Genomic DNA, 27274 nt, shown 5'->3' on the forward strand with positions numbered 1-27274 from the left:
CTCCCTGCTCTCTGCACGTGTAGCTGCGTGCGCTGGTAACCAAGGTAAATATCGGGTTGGTTACCCGATATTTACCTTAGTTACCAAGCGCAGCATCTTCCACGCTGCGCTGGGGGCTGGTCACTGGTTGCTGGTGAGCTCACCAGCAACTCGTGTAGCCACACTCCAGCGATCCCTGCCAGGTCAGGTTGCTGGTGGGATCGCTGGAGCGTTGCAGTGTGACATCTCACCAGCAACCTCCTAGCAACTTACCAGCGATCCCTATCGTTGTTGGGATTGCTGGTAAGTTGCTTAGTGTGACTGGACCTTTAGACCATCAGAGAGATAAGCTGTGTCTTATCAGAGTGTTAAACATTTTATAAGTTGCCATCATTTACTTGTAAGCTGTATGCAATGTTTATCCAGTTTTAATGTCGATAACTGGCATCATAGCAGTTCCATCCTTACAACAATTAACGATGGTTCCAGCAGTTGGACATCCTCTCATCAAGAAATGTATGCCATTTTTTAATAAATGTGTCTTGTATATGTTTTGGGGGAAAACCTATAAATAGTATAATCATGGAATCCAGATACTTTTTGGGGGAAGTATTTTTGTTTCATCATCAAAAATCACCTAACTAAAAATATTTTAAGAATTGGATTATACCCAAGTGGATGAAACAGATGGACTATCGGGATATTTCAACAACCGAAGCTCCATTATTACTGCTTTGTAAATTTTAACCTTATTAGCTAAGACAAAGTCATTAAAAGCCTCGTCTAATGCTGACAAATGTGAGTTATAATTTATGGGTATATTTAAAATTGTAATTTACAGAAATGATGAATCGAAATGAAGACTTCATTACACAGCCATAACTTCTGAAATCGCTTCAGTATAATATCCACTTGTGAATTGTGACATTTTCACTTTTATACAATGTATCTGAACTGCTTGAGTGATATTTAGATATCACAAGCTAAGCTTCCTTGGCATTTTGCAAACTGAAAAAGGCTGAAACATTTGCTTTGTTACTGTAAATGTCACATTTGCAGGTTTATACTCACAATAAGTTATTTTTTATTGAGTTGTAAAAAAAGATGATGGGAAGGATTATAGGTCTGATATGGAGTCATAATGGAGAAGTTAAAGCCAAGTGAATGTGTAACCTTTCAAACATGAACATTATATGTAAATGAACGATATAAATAAGACATACTATGTATTAAATGCTGTTCATATAATTTTATTGTGTTTTCTAAGTCTGCATATCTGTAAACATGTCAGCAGTATTTTTAAATTGTTAAGCAGATATACTATATGGACAAAAGTATTGTGCGGGACCACAACACATTACACCTATAGCAGCTTTTATTACATCAAATTCAAAAGCCACAGGAATTAAAGGGACCTGAGAAAACAAGTTAACACCTACCTTATATTTTGTCACCGTATGTGTGCTTATTAGGGATGATCAAATACCTCAAATATTCGGCTACGCCCATATTCGACGAATAGGTCGCTGCTATTCGACTATTTGCGAATATTCAATGCGCAATGTAAGTCTATGGGAAACCCAAATAGTTGCCGAATAGCAACTATTCAGGCTTCCCATAGACTTACATTGCGCATCGAATATTCGTATAGCGGCGACCTATTCATTGAATATATATATTGGACACGATGTAGTCAGGCAGGTAATATTTATCTCGCATTTCCCAATCCCAGACTTTACATACAGCTATCCATATATAAATATAATAAAATATAAATACCAGACTTGGAAATACCAACAGATTGTGAAAAGGATATAAAACTGAGTATATAAAGCAATAAATATATATATATATATATATATATATATATATATATATATATACAGTATATATAACAAATTCTTAAATTTGCAACAACTGTGCAAAATTGAATACAGTACAATAATATATGAAAATATAAGGTGCAATAATACGAACTGGCAATGTGCAAAGCAATATAAGTATACAGTTTTTTTTGTTATATTTATATTGCAGTTTGTATACTTATATCGCCTTGCAAACTTGTCAGTTTTTCTTGTTTTTTTAATGGACTTTTGATCCTAATAAATATATTTTTACATAGATGTGCACATTGGTTATGTATTACTTTTTTTCTCTTTATTTTTCATAGCTCTTTAAAGTGATCCATTTATTCATAAATGTATTGAAAGTTAGACTGCAAGATTAGCTTGATTTTATACTTTTGTGGCAATGGCGCTGAATAAAAAAAATTACTTCAATGATTCCGAGTGCGTTTCCCAATACTTATCTTCATAGAAACTGTATACTGTATATTGTATTTAGTGATGGAAATCAAATTTGAACAGGTTCCCTATGATTAAAATGTAGATGTGTCATGTCCGGGGTGCAAGACATAAAAAAAATGTCACTACTATTTCTATAACTAAATAAAATAACAATATTCCAAATTAACTGTATATTATTGTGGAATGCAAATAAATATTATTGTATGTAATAAATAAATTTGTACCAGAACCAACCTCATAATATAAATACAGCATGAGAGGAAACTTTATAACGTAGATACAATGTCATAGGGAACCCAATAACATAGATACAGCACCAGAAACAAGCAGAGATCAATTACAAAGACAGGTAAATGTGGTTTATAATTTGTGGAAATTCACTGGTCAAGTATGACCTGAACAATGTTATGAGTCTGCTAGAAGGTGTTGTTTCATGATAATTACTCTGCTAATTATAGAGAATACTGTGCAGATCAGCTGTAGTCAGAGGCAGAATAAATGTCTATGTCCAGTATCTTACAGTGATGGCTTCTCTGACTGGAGAAATTTAGTTGCACTTCAATATGCCTTATTAATTAAAATTGCTCCAAAATGCCCCCTCAGTAATGAATAGAGATGAGTGAACCTAAGGTTTGAAGTTCTGAGATCGAGGTTCGGAAACCGACTTCCAAAAAAAGAAAGTTCGAGTGAGTTACATATGCAAACCACTCAAATAAGCAGCGCTGTCCTTGGGTATGAGTGATGCTGAGCCCTGTGCGAGCCGTGTGCAGTGTTTAGATGGCTCACATTTGAGGTAAAATCAGAGTGATCAAATGTAGTGTGCACACACAAATATTTTATTTGAAAAACCCCGCTCTCCCCTGGAAGTTTTCTGCTTTTGTCAGGGGTCACAAACCTAACTTATTTAAGGTTTCGCTGTATTTGCCGAACCAAACTTCTAAAAGTTCGCTCACCTCAAGTAATGAATACTCACCTGCCAATGTTCTTCATTCCATTCCCACCATCTCCACACACTCCTGTCACACAACATTTTTTAGGCAGACTTTGATAGAATTAAGCAGATGATGCCATAACACTTCTTTCCAGATCTGTGAACCAGCTGTTATTTTAACCAGGAAAATCTAACAGTATTTCCCCTTAGGCTATGTTCACATGTTGCATTTTTGTGCTGTCTTTTTCTTCAGCAAAACAAATCTGCATTTTTTTGGATTTTTTTGCAGCGATTTTGGAATGTTTGGTGTGTTATTTGTCTACAGTAAATGTTTAAATAAAGTTAGTTTCATTCACCACACAAGCAGCAAAAACACAGAAAAAAATGCAGCAAAAACGCAACATGTGAACCTAGTCTTACTAGACAAGAAAAGTATTTAATTTTATCCAAGTACAGCTTTTCCCAACACCTGGTCGTCTAATGGTTAGACGGAGACCTGGAGAGGCGTACAAGCCCCGGTGTCTTGCACCCACTGTGAAATTTGGTGGAGGATCGGTGATGATATGGGGATGATTCAGCCAGGCTGGAATTGGGCAGATTAAACTTTGTGAAGGACGTATGAATCAAGCCGCATACACAGTTATCCTGGAAAAACAGTTGCTTCCTTCTGCTCAGGCAATGTTTCCCAATTCTGAGGACTGATTTTTCCAGCAGGACAATGCGCCATGCCACACAGCTAGATCAATCAGTGTGTGGATGAAGGACCACCACATCAAAACCCTGTCATGGCCAGCCCAATATCCAGACCTGAACCATTGAAAACCTCTGGAATATAATCAAGAAGAAGATCGATAGTCACAAGCCATCAAACAAAGAAGAACTGCTTACATTTTTGCACCAGGATTGGCATAAGGTCTCCCAAAAAAAGACTGGTGGAAAGCATGCCGAGACGCATGAAAGCTGTGATTAAAAATCATGGGTATTCCACAAAATGTTGATTTCTGAACTCTTCCTGAGTTAAAACATTAGTATTGTTATTACTAAATGATTATGAACTTGTTTTCTTTGCATTATTTGAGGTTTAAAAGCAATGCATTGTTTTATTATTTTGACCATTTCTCATTATCAGAACATAAATACAAAATTTTTTGCTTCTAAATTCGGAGACATGTTGTCAGTAGTTAATAGAATAAAAGAACAACTTACATTTAACTCAAAAATATACCAATAAAGAGAAAAATCAGAAAAACTGAAAATTTTGCAGTGGTCCAGAAGTTTACATACATTATCTAAAAAGACACATATACATGTTCTTCTCACAGACATGAAATCAGAATAAACCTTTCCCACTTTAGATCAGTTAGGATTACCAAGATTATTTATGTTTGCCAAATGCATAAGGATAACAAAATTAATGTTTTGGAGTGGCCATCACAAAGCCCTGATCTCAATCCTATTGAAAATTTATGGGCATAGCTGAAAAGTCAGGTGTGAGCAAGGCAACCTAAAAACATGGCTCAGTTACACCTGTTCTCTGAGGAGAAATGGGCCCAAATTCCTACCAAGTATTGTGAGAAGCTTGTGGAATGATATCCAAAACGTTTGATCCAAGTTATACACTTTAAGGGCAATGCTACCAAATACTAATGAAATGTATGTAAACTATTGACTTTGCAGAAAGTAATAAAAATGCCTTAAAACATTCTCTTTCACATTCTTCTGGCATTTGGCAAATATACATAATTCTGGTTCCTAATTGACCTAAAATGGGAAAGGTTTATTCCGATTTCATGTCAGATATTGAGAAAAACATGCATATGTGTCTTTTTAGAGAATGTATGTAAACTTCTGGTTTCAACTGTATATGTACAGTATATATACTGTAATTATATATATTAGTATAATTATTTTATGTAATATTGTGTGTTACATAATAATGAGACACTCTTGATATCTTAGTAAATCCAAAAACAAGAAATTCCAACAATTTTGCTCATATTTTCCAATCCAGTTAAATTGCATCAAGATTTTGTCAATTTTCTTCACTTAAGAACTTAAAAGTAGGAGCAAATAGAAGGACGTAAAGCTATCTGATTAAATAAATCAATAAATAGCCTATGGTGGATGGTGACAAGTGTGAAGCCACATGGTTTAGAGCTGATAATGAAAAAAGGTCAAGAAAACAAAGGTAGGGAAAGCATTCTTCAACTCTGCCCCCAGCCAGATGCAGACAGAATAATCAGGACGTGCTCTCACAATAAGTGCAATAACTCTATAAAATATTGCAATCCATAGTTCAGTGACCCCTGACGCTGAAATGATTATCGTGCACTTTCATGTGTATAGAAAGATCTTCATTCAGCAATAACAGAGTTACCACAACATGTTGGATGAAGTGAGGAAACACATGTTCATCTTCCAAGTCACACTGTATACTAATAGAAATATTACTGCACAAAAATCATTAAGCATTCAGAAGCAATTAGTTACTTTATCTCTTCAAAACAAAATCCATATAATAGTTATACCAGCAACACCTAGTAAGTAGCAACTATAAGAAATTAATAGAAGAGACTTCTGGGTTGTACTGCTAATAAAATGCAAGTCATCCCCTACAGAAGCAATTGCTCACGGAGATCTCTCGATTCCTCCCAGCGGCTTACACACTCTGCACGCCCAGATATCCTATTAATGGCTCAGTGATTAAAGACACAGACAGGGCTAAGGGCATTCCTAAGGGTCTAAAACTTCTCATGTAAAGGCCCCGAAATCTTACCCTCATGCCCGCGCAGCAATATATACTGTATATTCATATATTTAAAATAAATAATTGATAAATAATTTCTTATTAGTTCTACATTTTGTAGTATACTATTAAATACTGAAGTAACTAAATATTGTATTTATGAAATGATAATTTTACACAGTGAAAACTGAATATAGTATAGTCAGTGAGTATTAGTTGTTGTGTTCACTAATTATAGCCATTCATTTTCCCTTTTCTTCTTTATACAGCATAGACCACAATAAAGCCATCTTCCAATCATGATTGGTCTTTGTATATCAATTCCCCATCCTTTTGCTACCCCTAATTCTCCTTGCAATTTCCCATTATGCAATAGAAGCACCTCTTTTGTGTTCCATATAATACTACTGCCCACTGTGCTCCACACAATTCTACTGCCCTCTTTTATGCCCCATAAAGTAATACTGCCTCCATACAATAGTAATTTCCCATATTTGTCTACTACAAAAAATAACCTACATATATGTTCCCTTTCTGCTCTAACACAGTATTAATAACCCCTTTATAATGCATACAATATAAAAATGCCCCCATTGTGGTGAAAGCAACACTGCCCTACTTCGCACATCACAGTATTAGTGCCCTCCTTCATGCCTCCACACAGTAGTGAAACCCCTTTTGCACTGGCAGAAACGGAAAGAAAAGTGCCCCTGTTCAAAATCAATATATGGGCCCTTTGCAGCCCAATAACTCATTATAATGCACAATTTCACCTTCTTTGATAATGGAATTGGGCCCTTTTACCTCTTGGGCCCCTATGCGGCTGCACAGGTTGCACCAATGATATGTATGCCCCTTTGTACCTCTAGCAAAGTAATACTTACATCCCTTAATGCTCTTGATTTTAATAATTCCCCATTTTGTAGCCTCCAAAATGTTATAATACTCCCTCAGTGCCTCAACCAAATCTATAGTGCCCTCGGTGTAACACCAACAAAGTAAACCGCTGTCTGCTTCACCAATATTATTCATGGATATCCTTGTCCTGAGGATGCAGATATAGTTGAATATGGCAGTTGCCCAGAGATCTGGTGCATTAGGGCAAGAAATATAGTGCTTCTTTCCTGGATACCTGGAGTTAGTGACACCCTTGTGCAGGGTGTTAGACCTATTGCCTATTTCATGTCAATATGGTTATAGTTTATACATTATACGACCATCATGTTCTGTGTGACCTGATGAGACTGATCCTCTAGGCCCTTGGTCTGGATGAGCAATTGTTAAGCCCGCTTTACACGCTGCAATGTATCTTACAATGTGTCGGCGGAGTCACGTCGTAAGTGACGCACATCCGGCATTGTAAGTTACATTGCAGTGTGTGACAGGTACGTGCGATTGCGATTGAACGTTAAAACGTGCATCGCATACACATCATACCTGTCTCTAGAATTGCACGTCAGATTGTTCATCGTACCCGGGGTAGCACACATTCAAGTGTGTGACACCCCAGGAACGATGAACAGATCTTACCTGCGTCCTGCGGCTCCCGGCCCACAATGTGGAAGGAAGGAGGTGGGCGGGATGTTTACGTCCTGCTCAGCTCCGCCCCTCCGCTTCTATTGGCCGGCTGCCGCGTGACGTCGATGTGATGCTGAACGTCCCTCCCACTCCAGGAAGTGGACGTTCGCCGCCCACATCGAGGTCGTATGGACGGGTAAGTACGTGTGACGGGGGGGTTACTCGTATGTGCGGCACGTTCAACAAATTGAACGTGCCACACATACGATGGGGGCATTGCAAATCGCATACGAAATCGTATGCGAAATTGCAACGTGTAAAGCTGGCTTAAGGCAGCATTTCATCAACAGTTGACAGCAAGGGAGATCCAGGTGGAACATTGGAAGCTGTTGTGCCAAAATGATAGCAGTAGTAGCAAATGGGATCTATAGGATCCAAGGTAGCATAACTGATATCATCTTCTGGGCCAAATTCTGACTGATGACCACCTATCCTTACCTATTCAATGCTTGGAGCTTATCACAATTTCTGTATTTTTATTTGTCCATGACTGTTGAGGACAGGTTCTAAATCAGATTAAGACCTTGGGAGTTTCATGGCCATGGACCCAAAATTTCAATGTCTTGCTCGATCCTCTTGATAATCTCTTACCCTGGTGACATTGTGCTCTATCATGTTGGAAAAAAACAATGTTTTTCACCAAATTGCTCCTAGATGGAGACGTTGCCCTTGCAGCATGTTTAAAACCATTCTTTATTCATGGCAGTGTGCCTATATAGATGACATGGAATCAAAAGAATTATTTTTTTTTTTTTTGCTGAATTTTATGGAACTGAATACTTTTTTTTTCATTTTGGATTTCTTGTTTGGTCATAATGGTGTTCCTTGCTCCTGCACGCTCTGAACTTCAAAGAGTGAGCTGGTTTCATTTACTTTTCTAAGGCTCTGTTCACACTAGAAAAAGGATTTTTCTTAAGAAATTTCTTGAGAGTCTGAAAGATTAGCGCACTTGCAGTCAAAAAACGCATCAATATCGCACCGAAAACCGCATGCGTTTACCGTGTTTTGTGTGTTTTTGTTGCGTTTTTTCCGCAGGTTGGTCCCTGCGTTTTTTTACCATTATCTATGGGAAAAAACGCAGGTACCTGCAGAAAAGAAGCGACATGCACAGTCTGTTTCTCAAGAAATTCTGCAGAAAGAATGTTCTTGAGAAAAAAACGCAGTGTGTGCACAGGTTTTGCTGGAGAATGTCTGCAGAAAGGTTACAAGCATTTTCCCAAGAAATTTCTGCAGCAAAAACGCAAAAGCAACGCGGGTAAAAATGCAGTGTGTGAACAAGGCCTTATAGTAGAGAATAACTTTTTTTCTCTGGACCACCACTTATCCATTCAGAAATTGTGAGCAGCTTCACGCACTGTTAGGTAAGAATGAGTTGTCGTCAGTCAGGATTTGGCCCAGAAGCTGACATCCAGCATGACAGAGTGAATTGCAGCAGTATTGAAAAATAAGGGTGAACCATGAAACAACTGAGTCCTTGTATAAACTTGATTAAGTTGTCAATAAACGATTAAAAACTTATGAAATTCTTATAATTGTAATCAGTAACCATAGAAACATCTCACTAAAAAAATGAAAAACAATGATGCAGCAAACTTTGTGAAAAACAAAATTTGTGTTCCAGAAATTTTTATTAAATTTTAAAGGGGAAATAATACAGGAAATAGAATGAATCATTAGCAGATGAATTAAAGCAAAAAAAAAAAATATTTCCATAAAGCAGATTACTAAGGAAGGAGTGGGTAGGATAAGGAATGGGGTAAGGGGATGGGAAAAACTTTAATAGGGAAGGGGGAGAAGAGGAGGGGAATGGAGGATCAAGGAGTATTCTTAAACATAGCTGAAAAAGCTTAAAATGTTGATTTCTGATAATGCATTAACCCCTTAACGACCTTTGCCGTACTGGGTACGTCACGGTGACATGGTGCTAAACGACCCATGACGTACCCAGTACGTCATGGCGAAATCGCGGTCCCAGAGCCCCGGGGAGTCCAATTTCTTTGATTAAACGGTAGATTCGGGAAGGAGGGGACCTCTGCCTGACCTCAGGAGGGGTGGTGCCTCCTCCCCGAACCTACAGAGGCTGTGATTGGCTGACAAACGCCACTCAGCCAATTACATTCACTGTAATGTTCCAGCCATTGAAAATGGCTGGAACATTTAAATCCAGCCCTGATCAGTGCTGCTGTAGCACTGGCCATTGGCTGGAGCTGGGTGATCAGTGTTTCACCCGCCCCCAGCTCTGATTGGAGAGACCGGTCTTGTGACCGATTTCTCCAATCAATGTGGATCTGGGGCCTGTGACCGTCCCTGGAAGCCGAGGAGAGCAGTGCCCATCGGTAAGTTGCTGTCCCCGCCGCCCGCCCCTGTCCCCGATCGCCCTGCCAGCCCCGCCGCTGTCTCCGATCGCCCCGCCCGCCACCTCCAGCCCCGCCGCTGTCTCCGATCGCCCCGCCTGCCCCCGCCGCTGTCTCCGATCGCCCCGCCCGCAGCGCCCGCCACCGCCAGCCCCTCCGCGGGTCTGATCGCCACCACCAGCCCCGCCGCTGTCTCCCGATCCACCGCTGTCCCCGCCGCCACTGTCCCCGCCGCCGCTCCCGATCCACCGCTGTCCCCGCCGCCACGCTCGCCACTGTCCCCGCCGCCACGCTTGCCACTGTCCCCGCCGCCACACTCGCCACTGTCCCCGCCGCCGTCGCACCCACCTTTTTCAGCTGCTGCTGCCCCCGAATCGACCCCCACTTCTCCCGATCGGCGGCCGCCGCCTCCTTCATCGGCTGCCCCTTCTCCATCGCCACTACACCTCCTATCCCTCCATGTGCTGCAAGCCACCCTCCCCCCACATGTGGGGGGAGGGTGGCTTGCAGCACATGTGGGGGGAGGGTGTCTTGCAGCACATGTGGGGGGAGGGTGGCTTGCAGCACATGTGGGGGGAGGGTGACTTGCCGCACATGTGGGGGGAGGGTGGCTTGCAGCACATGTGCTGCAAGCCAACCTCCCCCCACATGTGCTGCAAGCCACCCTCCCCCCTCCATGTTCTGGGGGCCACCCCTCCTCCATGTGCCATCTCTCTCTCCCATCAGACTCTTCCCCCCTCCCCGATCTGCTGCCTGCTCTCTCCCATCCTCTTCATCTACTGCCCCCTCTCACCCTCCTCAATCTGTTGCCTCCTTCATCTGCTGCCTCTTCTGTCTCCTGTGATCCTGCTGCCTAGATCCATCCTGTAAGGTAGGTATCCCCATCTCACCTCCCTCCCCCCCATCCTCCGCCGCTCCTCCATCCACTGCGCCCTTTCCCATCTCACCTTCCTCCTCCCCATCCTCCGCCGCTCCTCCATCCGCTGCGCCATTTCCCATCATCCATCCGCTGCGCCCTTTCCCATCCTCTGCCGCTCCTCCATCCGCTGCGCCATTTCCCATCATCCATCCGCTGCGCCCTTTCCCATCCTCTGCCGCTCCTCCACCAGCTGCGCCCTTTCCCATCTTCCATCCGCTGCGCCCTTTCTCATCTGCCGCCCCGCCCTGTCGCATCGCATTATCCAGCGCAGTTGCTCGCTTCCAGACTGCAGTGGATGATGCGATGCGAGACTCGTGCATTGCTCTCACGTTTGGCACTGGTCTTAGTGGCAGGCGCTCATATTTTTTTTTTTTTTTTACTGATGTCTGTATTTTTTATTTCGCCAAACTAATTTTTTTGTATGGGGGGGTCTAGTTTCCAAAATGGGATCACATGTGGGGGAGCTCCATTGTTTAGGCACCTCAGGGGGTCTCCAAATGCAACATGGCGTCTGCTAATAATTCCAGTCAATTTTACTGTGAAATGGCGCTCCTTCTCTTCTGAGCCCCGCCGTACGCCCAAACAATTGATTTCCACCACATATGAGGTACCTGTGTACTCAGGAGAAATTGCACAATACATTTTATGGTGCATTTTTTCCTGATACCCTTGTGAAAAAAAAGCTACCTGTTTGAAAAAAGAATTTTGTGGTAAAAAAAGAATAAAATATTTTCACGGCTGAACATTACAAACGTTTGTGAAGCCTCCAGGGGTTCAAAGTGCTCACTAAACAGCTAGATAAATTCCATGAGGGGTCTAGTTTCCAAAATGGGGTCAATTGTGGGGGAGCTCCATTGTTTAGGCACTTCAGGGGGGTCTCCAAACGCAACATGGCGTCCGCTAATAATTCCAACCAATTTTGCTGTGAAATGGCGCTCCTTGCCTTCCGAGTCCTGTCGTTGTGCCCAAACATTTGATTTCCACCACATATGGGGTATCTGCGTACTCAGGAGAAAATGCACAATACATTTTATGGTGCATTTTTTCCTGATACCCTTGTGATAAAAAAAGCTACCTGGTTGAAGCAACAGTTTTGTGGTAAAAAAAATTTGTTTATTTTCACGGCTCAACGTTATAAACTTCTGTGAAGCCCCCAGGGGTTCAAAGTTCACATCAAACATCTAGAAAAAATATTTGAGGGCTCTAGTTTCCAAAATGGGGTCACTTATGGGGGAGCTCCATTGTTTAGGCACCTCAGGGAGTCTTCAAACCCGACAGGGCGTCCGCTAATGAGTGCAGCTAATTTTGCACTCAAAAATTCAAATGGCGCTCCTTGCCTTCCGAGTCCTGCCGTGTGCCCAAACATTTGATTTCCACCACATATGGGGTATCTGCGTACTCAGGAGAAAATGCACAATACATTTTATGGTGCATTTTTTCCTGATACCCTTGTGATAAAAAAAGCTACCTGGTTGAAGCAACAGTTTTGTGGTAAAAAAAAATTTTTTTCTTTTCACGGCTCAACGTTATAAACTTCTGTGAAGCCCCCAGGGGTTCAAAGTGCACATCAAACATCCAGAAAAAATATTTGAGGGCTCTAGTTTCCAAAATGGGGTCACTTATGGGGGAGCTCCATTGTTTAGGCACCTCAGGGAGTTTTCAAACCCGACATGGCGTCCGCTAATGAGTGCAGCTAATTTTGCACTCAAAAATTCAAATGGCACTCCTTGCCTTCCGAGTCCTGCCGTGTGCCCAAACATTTGATTTCCACCACATAAGAGGTATCTGCGTACTCAGGAGAAAATGCACGATACATTTTATGATTCATTTTTCCTGATACCCTTGTGAAAATACTAATTTTTATGGCTAAAGTAACATTTTTGTGTTAAAGTAAAATTTTCATTTTTTTTCTACATTGCTTTGGTTGCTGTGAAGCTCCTAAAGAGTTAATAAACTTCTTGGATGTGGTTTTAAGCAGAGTGAGGGGTGCAGATTTTAGAATGGGGTCACTTTTGGGCATTTTCTGTCGCCTAGGTTTCTCAAATCACTACAAATGTGATGTGGTACCTAAAAAATTTTTTTTTTGTAAATTTTGTTGGAAAAATGAGAAATTGCTGATGAACTTTGAACCCTTCTAACTTCCTAACGGAATTTTTTTTTTTTTCAAAAATTGCGCTGGTGTAAAGCAGACAAGTGGGAAATGTTATTTAGTAACTATTTTGTGTGACATATCTCTCAGATTTATGGGCATAAAATTTCAAATTTTGAAAATTGCAACATTTTCAAAATTTTCGCCAAATTTCCGAAATTTTCACAAATAAAAGCAAAACATATTGGCCTAAATTTACCACTGACATGAAGTACAATATGTCACGAAAAAACAATGTCAGAATCGCCAGGATCCGTTGAAGTGTTCCTGAGTTATAACCTGTCAAAGTGACACTGGTCAAAATTGCAAAAAATGGCCGGGTCTTTAAGGTGAAAACAGGCTGTGGGCTGAAGGGGTTAAACATAAGAAAAACAAAATTTGTGTCAGTCTAAAAACTTTTGTTCATGACTGTAAATGTTCTCCAAAGTATGTCATTTTATCACTAAGGCTATGTGCGCACGTTGCGTACTGTCACTGCAGAAATTTCTGCAGTGATTTGAACAGCACACGTGCGCTTCAAATCGCTGCAGAAACAGTCCGTAATGAAAAAAAAAGCCGATTTCATGCGCTCTGACTGCAGCCCCTCCCATAGACAGAGCGGGACCTGCAGGCAGAGCGCAGGAAAGAAGTGACATGTCACTTCTTAGAGCGCGCGCTTTGGGCAGCAGCCGAAGCGCTGCGCTCTAATACACCACGTGCACACGTCTCCTGCATAATTTTCATAGATTATGCTGGGGACGCAGGACGCATGCAGTTACGCTGCGGTGCAGATCGCAGTGTAACTGCATGCAATTACGCAACGTGCGCACATAGCCTAATATTTTCATTACAAGTCAGACATGTTTGATGAGGATTTCGCAGATCTCCTCCTCTTGTATGGCATAATACAGATTCTATTGAAATGACATTTGGAGTCTGCAAGTCAAACCAATTTACTTTCTAGCCTTGAAAAAGATGCATTAATTAAACAGTTAATCCACATTACACTTAAACAGTAGTTAAAAAAAAGGGAAAACCTCTGGCTGAAATCATGTTTTTCTAAGATAAAAAATATTGCCTGCTTGCTATTTCTAGTCTGGGTATGAAAAAAAACTTGGATAATTTTTGTATTTATGATTTACACATAAAAAGAGTTGTCAGGATTGGAAACTTATGTCTAATTTGTTTTTTTGTGCCCAAAACAGAACTAGCTCATAGGTTGTATCTGGTATAGTGTTGCTCCATGGAAGTGAATGAGGTAATCTGAAGTACCAAACACAACTGATGCACAGATATGGCATTGTTTCTTGTGATGGGTGAATGTGCTCGGCACTGCTTGGTACTCAATCAAGCATTACCATGCTCAGTTACATGCAGAGTTCGACAGAGTATCGCGGATGCTCGGATATTTTTATCTGTGAAACAACAACCACAATGCACAGGCTTGCTACACTGTATGATGTGTGCAGGCTCCCAAGGGAGAGCCATTCACAGTCTCTGAATGGCTCTCCCAGGGGACAGAACAGCATTCTCTGACGTAGTATAGCCAAAATATAGCCCCCGCCCTCGCTACCCCCAGAAGTGCTCTGTTTATGGCTGACTGTATGTGAGCAAAGACCCGAAAAGACCACACATTGACTTCCATAATGCTCGTTACTCACGTCAAGCTCATCCAAGTATCTGAGCAGCTTGAATCGAGTACAGCGCATTCTGGCATTTTAGTGCTTGCCCATCACTAATTGTTTCTTGAGAAGAGAAATGTGTTTTTCTAATTCTGTACAATCACTTCAAAATCATAAATTAATTAAACGGGTTGTCATAAAAAGGAAAACCTATTGTAATATAAATGCACTTATAAATATACCGCTCAAAAAAAATAAAGGGAACACTTAAACAACAAAATGGTATTTTAGTGTTCCCTTTATTGTTTTGAGCAGTATATATTAAAATTGCAATGTATATCGATGCGACAATTCTGGGTGGCTGCAGGCTGCTATTTTTAGGCTGGGGGTCCAAATAACCATTGGCCTTCCCAGCCTGAGAATAACAGCCCCCAGCTGTTGGCTTTATCATGGCTGTGTATCAAAATGGAGGGGAACAGCATGCCATTATTTTAAATTATTTCTTTAAATATTTTAAAAAAAAGCCGCATTGGGTCTTTCTTATTTTGATGCACAGCCAAGATAAGCACATGTTTGGGAGCTGCAGTCTGTAGCCGTATGCTTTATCTGCACTGGGTATCAATCCTAAACCTATTTATTTATTGATTTATTTTTGCACTATAAGTACGCAGACAGCGTGTGTGTCTCCAACCAATCACAGATGCTGTCACACAGGGTGGAGGCATGGTTTGACTACAACCAATCACAGGCGTCGGGACTTCCAGTGGGTGGGGGAAGCAGTGACTATGTATGAGAGTTAATGAGCTGTCACGAGGGTACCATGTATGAGAGTAGTCCCTTCTATTTTTGGTGTCAGGATATCGTAGCGCAAGGCTTCAGACCCACTTGCTAAGGTTACTGCTGCGGGCTGTGTAGATTCTTCTTTATCCAGCGCTGCTAGGGTTAAGTAGATCCTCTCGTCTCCTGAACTCTGAATGAAAGCTAGAGCCAGTTGTTCTCTATTGCTAATCACCTTGGCTATAAAGCTCGGCTATAAAGACCTATCTCCTAGCCCAGGTAACTGCCAGTGATAGTTTCTGCTTAGCTTGCTTCTAAGAGGAATCTGTAACCTGTAGTCCTTTTTTTGTTTTGCCCCTCTGGTCCATTCCTCTTTATTACCTCTTGTCGTTTTTAGTGGTTTGTATGATTGCTGTTTATTTTACCCCTATCTGTCTTATTCTCTCTTCTATTCTATTCTAGAGTGGGACTGATATTCCTGCTGCCCTACACACTAATCAGGGAAAACAGGGATAGGCACGTGATTGGTGAGGAGGTGAAAGAACCCTTATAGGGACAGTAGGGAATGAAGGGATTAGCCTCAAGTGAGTTCAGGAGGTGACCCTTCTCTCCTTTCCCTAGCACCAGGCTCCATCGTTCTGTCATGAACCCTGTGTATTGCAATACTTGCTGAGGGTTCCTGGGTACCTGGCGGAACCTTGGTAGTCACAGAGTGACATGAGCAGACCCAGAAGTAGTGTTACAGCTACGCGGAGACTGGTAAGTATGTCCTGATTAACCATTTTGCTTCTTTTTTTGTGATTTCCCTGGTCAATCACATCCATGTCAGTACTTGACATGGCTGTGATTGGGCCAGAATTGGATGGTTTCTGTAATAGTGTAAATGTGAAAAGTTACCAAACAAAGCCAAACTTTGTAGATTTTTTAGAAAAGTGTTTGTAAATCCGATCCTGACCCAAACAAGCCAAGGCTCGTGCCGAATTTGAGATTGGTGAACCTTTTTAAAACAACTTTGCTCATTTTTAGTGAAAACTGCTTGATGAATCGGGCCCTCTCTGTTTCATAGTCTATGTTATGTTAGCCATAGTAAATCATAGGTATAAACTCATCATACACTGCCTGGCAGCACAATATGCTAAACATTTCTTTTAAGATTAGCACATTCAAGCACAATAGAGATGATTTGTGAACATTGATATAATCTGCTTGTAGCAAGACCAAGGGGTGATTCCACGTCATAACCTATATTGCTTATTAACAAAGTGGCTGCCATTTCTCCTAAGAAGCATCAAATCATTATAATAATATTTTGGCTAATATCACAGTGGACAGGTTCTATACACATGGGGTTAGTCATGTTGTCTGAGCTAATAACTAAATATATTTTTGACATATGATGAAAGACATCCCTTTGGTGTGACATGTTCTCTGTCATTATTGTCAGTTTACACATTCTCATTGTCTGAGTGTTATCCACAGTGGATTTTCTGTTTTCCTATTTTGCATGCCTTTGAAAATGTATGCACTAGCTCTAGGGAAGCTAAACTACGTATAATGTAAGATCTATGACCTACAAGTGCCATACAGTTACTAATGTAATGTTAGACATAACAGAGTTAACTGTAGGGCTGGCCCATAGTGGGGAGGAGTGCAAGGGACCAGTGTGAGAGGGTTCCTGGTTGAAGGGCAGTGTAGTGGAGACCATGAGCAAGAAGGCAGGTCTCTTGAGTGTGTATTGTGTGTCGCGGGCGGAGGAGGGGACGCCGCGCTCTCCCTACTGCTCAGGTCCAGCTGCCGCGGCTGCTGCGGCCTGCTGCTGCTCGGTGGCTCGAGCGATGGGCCGGATCCCGGGGACTCTAGCGGCGCTCCTCGCCCGTGAGTGAAAGGGGGTTGGGTTTTGGGATATAGTTTATTGTCCGTGATGCCACCCACGGTTGTGGTGATTTGTTGACACCACCGCTGCTCTGTATGGGGATCCCGGGAATGATGGTATGGAGCAGCAAGTTGTTGTGTTGCCCTTCCGTGGGTAGGGGTTGGTGATCCCGGGGCCCAGTGATGAGGTGGGAGATGCAGGGCTTGGTGGGCGCAGGGACGCGGGGGCAGCGCTGTGCCTTGCGGCACTGTGGTACTCACTCAGCCTGAGACGATGACACAGTTCTCGGTAAAACACACGGCTGGAAAGACGGTTCCCACGGACGGCTGCACTTGCTTTTCCCCAGTAGTTGACGGTGACGGTCCCTTTGTCCTGCACCTAAGATGATGATGGTTGCGATGGGTTCCCACCGGTAACCCGCTCCCCGGCTTGGATATGGGCCGGAGGAGCCCTACTTTGCCCGCAGGCGCTGGCCCGTGAGAAACTGGTGCCCTGGCGGTGGCGGTGTCTCTCTGTTACGGTTGGACTATTGCCTTCAATCGGGACTTGATTGTTGGGAGACAGTCGTCCCCTTCACTGACGGATTTGGCAAATTATGGCAACTCCTAGCCTTGCCGGGATCCGAAAGGCCCCTGCCCTGGTGCTGACTGTTCCTTGTATACTGCTCCAGACCGCCGGGTCACCACCCGTCCGCGGTCCTTCCAGCAACCTCCGAGCAGTCCCCCTGCAGACTATCACCGCCGTCTGCTGACCTTGCTGTCACTGTCCGGGGTACACACCCGGACCAACTTCAGGCTTTGCAAACTGTTTCTTTTCTGTCACCACTCTTACTGTCCTCCTTTACCACTTCACTGTTACTCCTCACACTTCCCTAACTGATCTCAAGCTCTTCCCTGAGCTGACTGCCTGGTTCTTCCCGCCTCCAGGGCTGTGAACTGCTCGGTGGGCGGAGCCAACCGCCTGGCCCACCCCCTGGTGTGGACACCAGCCCCTGGAGGAAGGCAACAAGGATTTTTGGTTAGCTTAGGTGTTCCTAACTGGGGTGTAGGATGTGGTGGTGTTATGACCTGTGACCCCTGGCTTGCCCAGGGCGTCACATTCCCCCTTAGCAAAATGCAGACCGTCCGCGGGCTGCCCGTCCAACACCGGTTTTATTTTCTGAAAATATATAAAAAAGGTAAAACGGTAACATATTTACATCTTATAACTTCATCCCACATCGGGAGGTTCTGTTCTTAAACGTTACGGTAACAAACATTTTAATGGTTGCGGCTCCGCTCTCACCCACCCAAGTAACCTGGCCCTGATGCTGCCCCTAAAACCCAGGCAGCACCCCTTGACCCAAGTCCAGCACAAGTTACCCGAGCGGGATCTGTCCTTCCCCTCCAGAGGGTAGCCACCGGTTCCTGTGGTGGCTGGGCCCCAGCCGGCTCTACTGCGGGCCCTCCCTCCAACCTGCCTCTCCGGAGGCGGTAACGGTAGCGGCAACAAAAGATTTTTATTTACATTCCACTAACGTTTGTGGTTGCCCTGCAAGTTCACGGGCTTGTCCATAGAGAGTTCCTTATGCAACTTTTCAAACGGTCCCCACGGGGACAACGGTGCCGGCAACGGCCGGTTCTCTTAATCACGGTAGGACAATCAGGTGATTTTCATGGTAATCATTACTTTCATCATTTTTAAACTTTCAAAACTTTTTCAAACAAAACTCATACAGACTTCCTGACCCCCTCCTTAAAGGACGGTCTCCCTGTACCTAAGTGGGGGTCTACCTAGGTTGGGACGGGTGGACCTCCGGGGTCCGGTGTCAGTGGGGCTATGCAGTGGGGCAGAGGGAACAACCGGTTCCTCCTCCCTGCTATCGCATGGGGCAGGCGGAGGCATAGGAGAGCTGGGCACAGGTTCATCCCTGGGCACTGGCACTGGTTCTGGCTCACGGTTGACCGCTTCCACCACTTCTTCATCCACAGGTTGTGGGAACAGTATCACTGGAAGAATCACTGCGCCGTTCTGGGTAAGCCAGTCTGCTGGGAAGTCACCCATCATAGTGTGGATCACCTCTTTTGCCTTCTCTGCTGGTGGAGGAACCGGTACTTCAGCCGTCGCCCTCAATGCTGGTGGCCAAAGTGCCCCCTTGGTCACAACTGATCTGGTAGGCCTTTCCATCTTCCCATCCTGTAGGTTGTATGACGTATGGGATTTGTTCCCATTGATCATCCAGCTTGTGGGTCTTCCGCTTCCGCTTTAACACCACATCTCCAGGCTGGAAAGGGCCCGCAGACGCCTTCTGATTGAAGCGCTGCTCCTGTTGTTCTCGACTCCGACTTAGGTTCTTCTCCACATACTCCTGAATCTGCCGGTATTGTGCTCTCCGCCGAGTTTCCCATTCAGCTGTCGAAGGGAGTGCTTCTGGGGCCTCCAACCCCATTTCCAGGTCCACCAGCATGCGGCCGGGCCGAGCCCTCATCAGATATGCTGGGGTGCACTTTGTTGAGCTGGACGGGATATTGTTGTACATATCGACCAAGTCGGGTAGCTTTCCGGCCACAGGTTCCGCTCTTCCAGCGGTAACGTCTTGAGGAGTCCCAGGACCAAGTGGTTCATCTTCTCACACATGCCGTTGGTCTGGGCATGGTAAGGGGTGGTCCGGCTCTTCTTACAGCCGTACAACTGGCAGAACACCTCCGCTTCAAAAGCCGGGCCTTGGTCAGTAAGCACCTTTTCTGGATATCCATGTGGTCGGCAGAAATAAGCCTGGAACGCTCGAGCGGCAGTTCGACCAGTTAGGTCCTTGACGGGGACAACCACCATGAATCTTGAATAGTGGTCTATGATGGTCAACGCGAAGGCGTACCCACTTCAGCTGGGGGTGAGCTTGACATGGTCTAGGGCGACCAGTTCCAGCGGCTGATGTGTGATGATTGGATGTAGGGGCGCCCTCTGGCTGGTCTCGTCCTTCCTCCTCAGCGTGCAAGGACCACACTCCTGGCACCAGGCTTCTACCGACTCCCGCATCCCACTCCAGTAGAACCGCTCTCTCAACAGCATCTCCAGCTTCTTCCACTTGAAGTGTCCGGCACCATCATGGTATGCCCGCAAAACAGTAGCCACATCAGCTTGGGGAATAACCAACTGGCAGATTTTCTCATGAGTCTTTGGGTTGATCAGCTCACGGTACAGCTTCCCTTGATGTAGATACAGCCGTCTTCGTTCCTTCCACAAGCGCTGGGCTTCAGCTGGAGCAGGGTCCATTCCAACAGCACCTTGTTCCACCAGGGCCTTGACGAGGCGGACAGCCGGCGCCTGGTTTTGAGCTTCCTGCCACTCTTGACTGGGCCGTGGGTCCAGGTCCACCCGTTGTTGGTGTACCTGTACCTTCTCAGTTGGTGGCTGGTGAAATGCAGGCAACTTAATCTCCTCGAGGTCGTCATCCTCGCACCCTTCTTCTGACATTGGGGGCATTCAGGAGAGTGCATCAGCATTAATGTTGACACGACCAGCTCGGTACGTGATGGTGAAGTCATAGTTGGCTAGCCGGGCCACCCACCGCTGCTCCAACGCGCCCAACTTGGCCTTGTCCAGGTGAGTCAACGGATTGTTGTCCGTGAAAGCGGTGAATTTTCCTGCAGCCAAGTAGTGGCGGAACCGCTCTGTGATAGCCCATACCAATGCCAGGAGCTCGAGCTTGAAGGAGCTGTAGTTCTCAGGGTTCCTTTCAGTTGGCCGAAGCTTCCGGCTAGCATAAGCAATCACTTTCTCCTTCCCATCCTGGACCTGAGACAGGACTGCTCCTAGTCCCACATTGCTGGCGTCTGTGTAGAGGATGAACGGGCAGCCATAGTCAGGATACGCTAGGACCTCTTCTCCGGTAAAGGCCGCTTTCAGCTGGCAGAAGGATTCCTCATGCTTTTCCTCCCACACCAGTGGGGTTCCGATGGGTCTACCACCTTTGGTCTGTCCCACGAGGAGATCTTGCATGGGGGCAGCCATCTTCGTGTATCCCTTGATAAAGCGCCGGTAGTACCCCACCAGGCCCAGAAACTGCCTTACTTCCCTCACTGTGGTTGGTCTCGGCCAGCCCTGGATGGCAGTGATCTTCTCAGGGTCGGGGGCGACACCTTCTGCACTTACCACGTGCCCCAGGTACTGCACTCTGGGTTTCAGCAGGTGACACTTAGAGGGCTTCAATTTCATCCCGTATTTGGCAAGGGACGCGAACACCTCGGCCAGGTGCTCCAGATGGGCTTCATACGTCTGGGAGTAAACAATCACATCATCCAAGTACAATAGGACGGTCTCGAAGTTTAGGTGTCCCAGACAGCACTCCATCAGCCGTTGGAAGGTTCCTGGGGCATTGCACAGCCCGAACGGCATACTATTGAATTCACAGAGCCCCATCGGGGTGGTGAAGGCGGTTTTCTCCCGGTCTTCCGGGGCCACGGCCACTTGCCAGTACCCACTGGTGAGGTCAAGGGTAGAGAAGTAATTTGCAGTTCTCAGTGCGGCCAAAGAATCTTCAATACGGGGCAGTGGGTAGGCGTCTTTATGGGTTATCTGATTAATCTACCGGTAGTCCACACACATCCGCATGGTACCATCCTTCTTCTTGACCAGTACCAACGGAGCGGCCCAGGGACTACAGCTGTCCCGAATAACCCCTGCCTCCTTCATATTCCTCAACATATGTGGATGTTTGCTGAAAACCTGTTCATACTCCCGCACCACCCTGTATACCCCTGCTTTGTGATGTGTAGGGGTATCATCAGTGCCCACGTGTAGCTGTTGGTGCCACTCATTTACCTCCCCTTGAAGCGGGGAAGTGCTGGTAGTAGGTGGGGAGACTGAGGGACTGGCTTCGTGGATAGTGTGGGGATCCAGGGTGAGCAGCTTGGCAATGGTGGCATACCGGGGAAGCCTGACTTCTTCCTCCCCACAGTTCAGAACCCTCACGGGCACTCTCCCCTTCTTCACGTCTACCACCCCTCGGGCGGCCATTACAGTGGGCCAGTGCTCGGAGGGTATGGGCTCCATCATGGCAGGGTAGTCACGCCCCTGAGGCCCTACTGCTGCCCTACACCAAATCATCATCTCACTCCTAGGGGGCACAATCCACGGAGCAACATCCATCACTCTCACTCCACCAATCTCTCCTCCTGTTGAGTTTACATGCTGGCGGTACATCAAGGCTCGGATCTCACGCTGCACAGCTCTCTGACGGCTCCCCGCTGCCGTGGCGGCCAGCTGCTGCAGTAGGGCCAACACATCACCCATACAGTGCTCCATCACATTGGTTCCTAGCACTATCTTCGGGTTATGATCACTGGGTTCATTCATGATCACAATCATACCCTGGTGTTGCAGTTCAGCTTGCCCTACTGTCATAGCCACCTGTTTATACCCCACTTGGGTCAATGGGAGTCCATTGGCAGCAATTAGCGTTATACTAGTATCTGGGGGTGCCAGCTCGTCTATCCCCCAATACCGCTGGTACAATGTGTATGGTATGGTGGTTACCTGTGATCCAGTGTCCAAGAGAGCCATCACCGGTATGCCGTCCACAGCCACGGGGATGATGGGCCGGGCCCCGATATACCGGTCCCGCCAGTTCGGGGGGCCACGGTGTTCTACTCCTGAGGATTGGCCCGGGGCCCCAGGGGTTGCTTGTTTAACGGGCACTGTCGGAAGTAATGCCCAGGCTTACGGCACTTGTAGCAGGTTGGAGGTCTGCTCCGCGGGTTGCTGTTACTTCTCCGCTACATCCAGGGGACATCATCAGGGCTGTAGGCAAGCTGTATCTGTGCTGAAGGCTAAGATCTGGTCAAAGGTTGGAGTGCAGCAAGAATCTTGGCGAGGTCTCCGTCCATGCGACGGACCTGGGCTGCTAGTTCCTCCATCGTGCCGCTTGGGGCTGCAGGTGTTGGAGAGGTTGGTAGGGCAGGGGCCACCACAACGGGGACTGTCTCAATGGGCCACGGGGCTGGCTCCAGGACTTCTGAAGCTGGGGGCTGTAGTGCTTTAATGGTCCGTTCCTTTAACACAGCAAAGTTCACATCAAGGTGTTCTAGGGCCCACAGCCGGAGTGGTTTGCGATCCTCAGGGGATCTCATCCCCTGCACAAATTGCTCTACTAACATCTTGTTGCTATCCGCCTCATTGATAGGGTTCACCCGCTTTAGCGTGCGGAGGGCGGTTTGCAGACGTAAAGCATAGTCCCGAATGCTATCCACAGCCCGTTGCTGGCACTGGTAAAACTGCATCCTCAGCTCAGCTTCAGTCCGGGTCTCAAAGGCAGTCTGTAGCTTCTCAAAGATGGTGGCTACAGAGAGCCGGTCCCCCTTGGCCCAGGTCTCTGCCTCCTGCTCAGCCGAACCGGTTAACTGGCCCAGCACTACCGCCGCACGTTGCTTATCAGTCAGGGGGTACAGCTCTAGCAACGGGTTAAGCTTTTTCCTGAAGACCTGTAAAGCATCAGGCTTCCCTTCATACTGCGGTAGCCAGGTAGCTCCGGGCGCATAGGGCAAGGAGAACGGCATGACCTGAGCGAACGCGGGGGCCGCGGCACCTCCCGCCAGCGCGGCCGGGACCTGGGCAGGCCCATTCCCATCCGCGGGTGCCACTGCGGCTGCGACCACCGCTCCTCCAGCGGATCCGTCGGGCGCAGACATCTTGTTTCCGTCCCCCTTAGCTCTTTCCGGCCCCTCCTCTATTGGGGCGGGGTTTTTGGCCTTCGCGCCTCTGCTACTCGAGAAGACGCTCGAGCGAGAACTTTTCGCGCCAAAGATGGCGACTTCTGAAATTTTTCAGCCGGATACCTCCGGCGGTCACAAGGCGCACCTCTACCCAACGGCAGAGCGGTAAGATCCTGTTTGTGACGCCAAGTTGTCGCGGGCGGAGGAGGGGACGCCGCACTCTCCCTACTGCTCGGGTCCGGCTGCCGCGGCTGCTGCAGCCTGCTGCTGCTCAGTGGCTCGAGCGATGGGCCGGATCCCGGGGACTCTAGCGGCGCTCCTCGCCTGTGAGTGAAAGGGGGTTGGGTTTTGGGATATAGTTTATTGTCCGTGACGCCACCCACGGTTGTGGTGATTTGTTGACACCACCGCTGCTCTGTATGGGGATCCCGGGAATGATGGTATGGAGCAGCAAGTTGTTGTGTTGCCCCTCCATGGGTAGGGGTTGGTGATCCCGGGGCCCAGTGATGAGGTGGGAGATGCAGGGCTTGGTGGGCGCAGGGACGCGGGGGCAGCGCTGTGCCTTGCGGCACTGTGGTACTCACTCAGCCTGAGACGATGACACAGTTCTCGGTAAAACACACGGCTGGAAAGACGGTTCCCACGGACGGCTGCACTTGCTTTTCCCCAGTAGTTGACGGTGATGGTCCCTTTGTCCTGCACCTAAGATGATGATGGTTGCGATAGGTTCCAACCGGTAACCCGCTCCCCGGCTTGGATATGGGCCGGAGGAGCCCTACTTTGCCCGCAGGCGCTGGCCCGTGAGAAACTGGTGCCCTGGCGGTGGCGGTGTCTCTCTGTTACGGTTGGACTGTTGCCTTCAATCGGGACTTGATTGTTGGGAGACAGTCGTCCCCTTCACTGACGGATTTGGCAAATTATGGCGACTCCTAGCCTTGCCGGGATCCGAAAGGCCCCTGCCCTGGTGCTGACTGTTCCTTGTATACTGCTCCAGACCGCCGGGTCACCACCTGTCCGCGGTACTTCCAGCAACCTCCGAGCAGTCCCCCTGCAGACTATCACCGCCGTCTGCTGACCTTGCTGTCACTGTCCGGTGTACACACCCGGACCAACTTCAGGCTTTGCAAACTGTTTCTTTTCTGTCACCACTCTTACTGTCCTCCTTTACCACTTCACTGTTACTCCTCACACTTCCCTAACTGATCTCAAGCTCTTCCCTGAGCTGACTGCCTGGTTCTTCCCGCCTCCAGGGCTGTGAACTCTTCGGTGGGCGGAGCCAACCGCCTGGCCCACCCCCTGGTGTGGACACCAGCCCCTGGAGGAAGGCAACAAGGATTTTTGGTTAGCTTAGGTGTTCCTAACTGGGGTGTAGGGTGTGATGGTGTTATGACCTGTGACCCCTGGCTTGCCCAGGGCGTCACATGTGCACCATGGAGCAAGATCAGGAAAGAACCACAAGTGGCGACAGAGTCCTACTACACAGGCAAATGGTTGATACCTGCCAGTGATTATGATGGAATGAAGAAGTTATTACCGAGTCTCAAGATGAAAAGTTCAAACATGGGACTACTACTCAATACAAAGAAGATAAAGATAATGACTACTCCCAGGTACGACCTGGACACATTTGAGATGAACTGCGACGAACTGGAAGTTGTAAATGACTTAAATTCACTCTGATCCATGATCACTCAAGATTCAGTGACTATACCCAAAGTCAATAGGAGAATAGCTATAAATAAATCAACAAAGAAGGCATTGGACAAGGATCTCAAATCAAGGAACATTTCACACAGCTGACAAATACACGACTAGTACATAGTCTGGTCTTTTAGTAACATATGGATGTGAAACCTGGACGATAAAGAAACAGTACAAAAGAAGAAGAACCAACGCCTTTGAAATGTGGTGCTGGAGAAAAATGTTATTTATATCATGGATGGCAAGAAGAACAAACAAAACAGTTGTGTGACATATCAAGCCAGGCATGTCACTTGAAGCAAGAATCCCAAGCTATGACTTGCCCACTCTGGACACATCTTACGAAGAGAGAAATTACTGTAGAATGACACAATGGTCATAAGAATAGAAGGAAGAAGGCGAAGAGGAAGATCGGCAACCCAATTGCTTGATACAATCAAGAACACATCGGAGAACACCCTGGTGGCTCTATCTATGCTTGCACAAGATTGATCTTCCTACAGAGCGTTCATCCATCAAATCACTATGGCTCTAGATTGAGCTGAAGGCAGTTAAAAAAAAATAATAATAATTATAATAATAATGTCAATAAAATGTTAACTTGTACCAAACACAATTTTTTACTTTTTTGGATGAGGACCTGAAAAAATATATTGGTCGTCTGAAATTTAACTGAACCTTCATTTGGTATCTTTGAAAACCTGAATTTGTTAAGAGAAGCTCAAAGACTGAATATACTGTATGCCCTGCAAGTGCTGCCTTAAATAGATATCGAGTGCACATATTCATAGCTTGACTTATCGGTAAGGGGCGTGAACACTTAAAGTGCCTAGGGCAGCATGAATGCCAAATACGGCTCTGCATGTTGTGATAGAAATAATTGTTTGTGATGTCTCTTATGTGTTAATATTTGTCATACGCACAGAATAATAAATAAACATGGATGCTTTTCTATCCAAAATGTTGCAAACATCAAAGAACCACAGGCGGTTTGATCACATTCTTGACCATCTCACATGCAAGTGGCCTCCAGGTAAGGGCTCTAATGATTAGTTATAGTTGATTAAATTCTCCATCATCTCCTGTAAATATCTCTCTCTATTCACAGGCCTTCAGTGGAAGCAATAAAATGTATGCAGTTACCATGGCAACACAAGTAAATGCTATTACTCACGCTCTTATCTCTGAGAGGCAGGAGTTTTGGTATGCACACAGCATAACGCTACTACTATCTGGTGGACTGGAAGCTTGTAATACAACATGACAGATATAGATTTTTTTTTTTTAACATGACAATTGTGCAAACAAATATACTTACCTCCAATTGCCGCTGTGCAGGTCAGGTGCAACTGGAGCTATTGATTTATGCCAATACGTAATGGGAATTATGCAAATGCTCTGCATATGAAGACGTTAAATATTCCTTTTTAAGTAAAATTTTGTACAGTTCCATTGGAGAAATTGACTAGCTGAATCAAAAGCTGCTATCTCCAAAGTGCAGCGAAACACAAGCACAGACTTAAGAAGCATTTCCACATGATCAGCATTTAAATATGGATGCAATCAGAATTCATGAATAAATATATACGTAAATGCATTTATCATGGGGTTGAATCTTCTTCCAAAGCTAGAAACGTGTACTTCTTCCTTTATACATCGATTATCACCTCC

This window comes from Anomaloglossus baeobatrachus, chromosome 4 (genome assembly GCF_048569485.1).
Source record: "Anomaloglossus baeobatrachus isolate aAnoBae1 chromosome 4, aAnoBae1.hap1, whole genome shotgun sequence".
NCBI lineage: Eukaryota > Metazoa > Chordata > Amphibia > Anura > Aromobatidae > Anomaloglossus > Anomaloglossus baeobatrachus.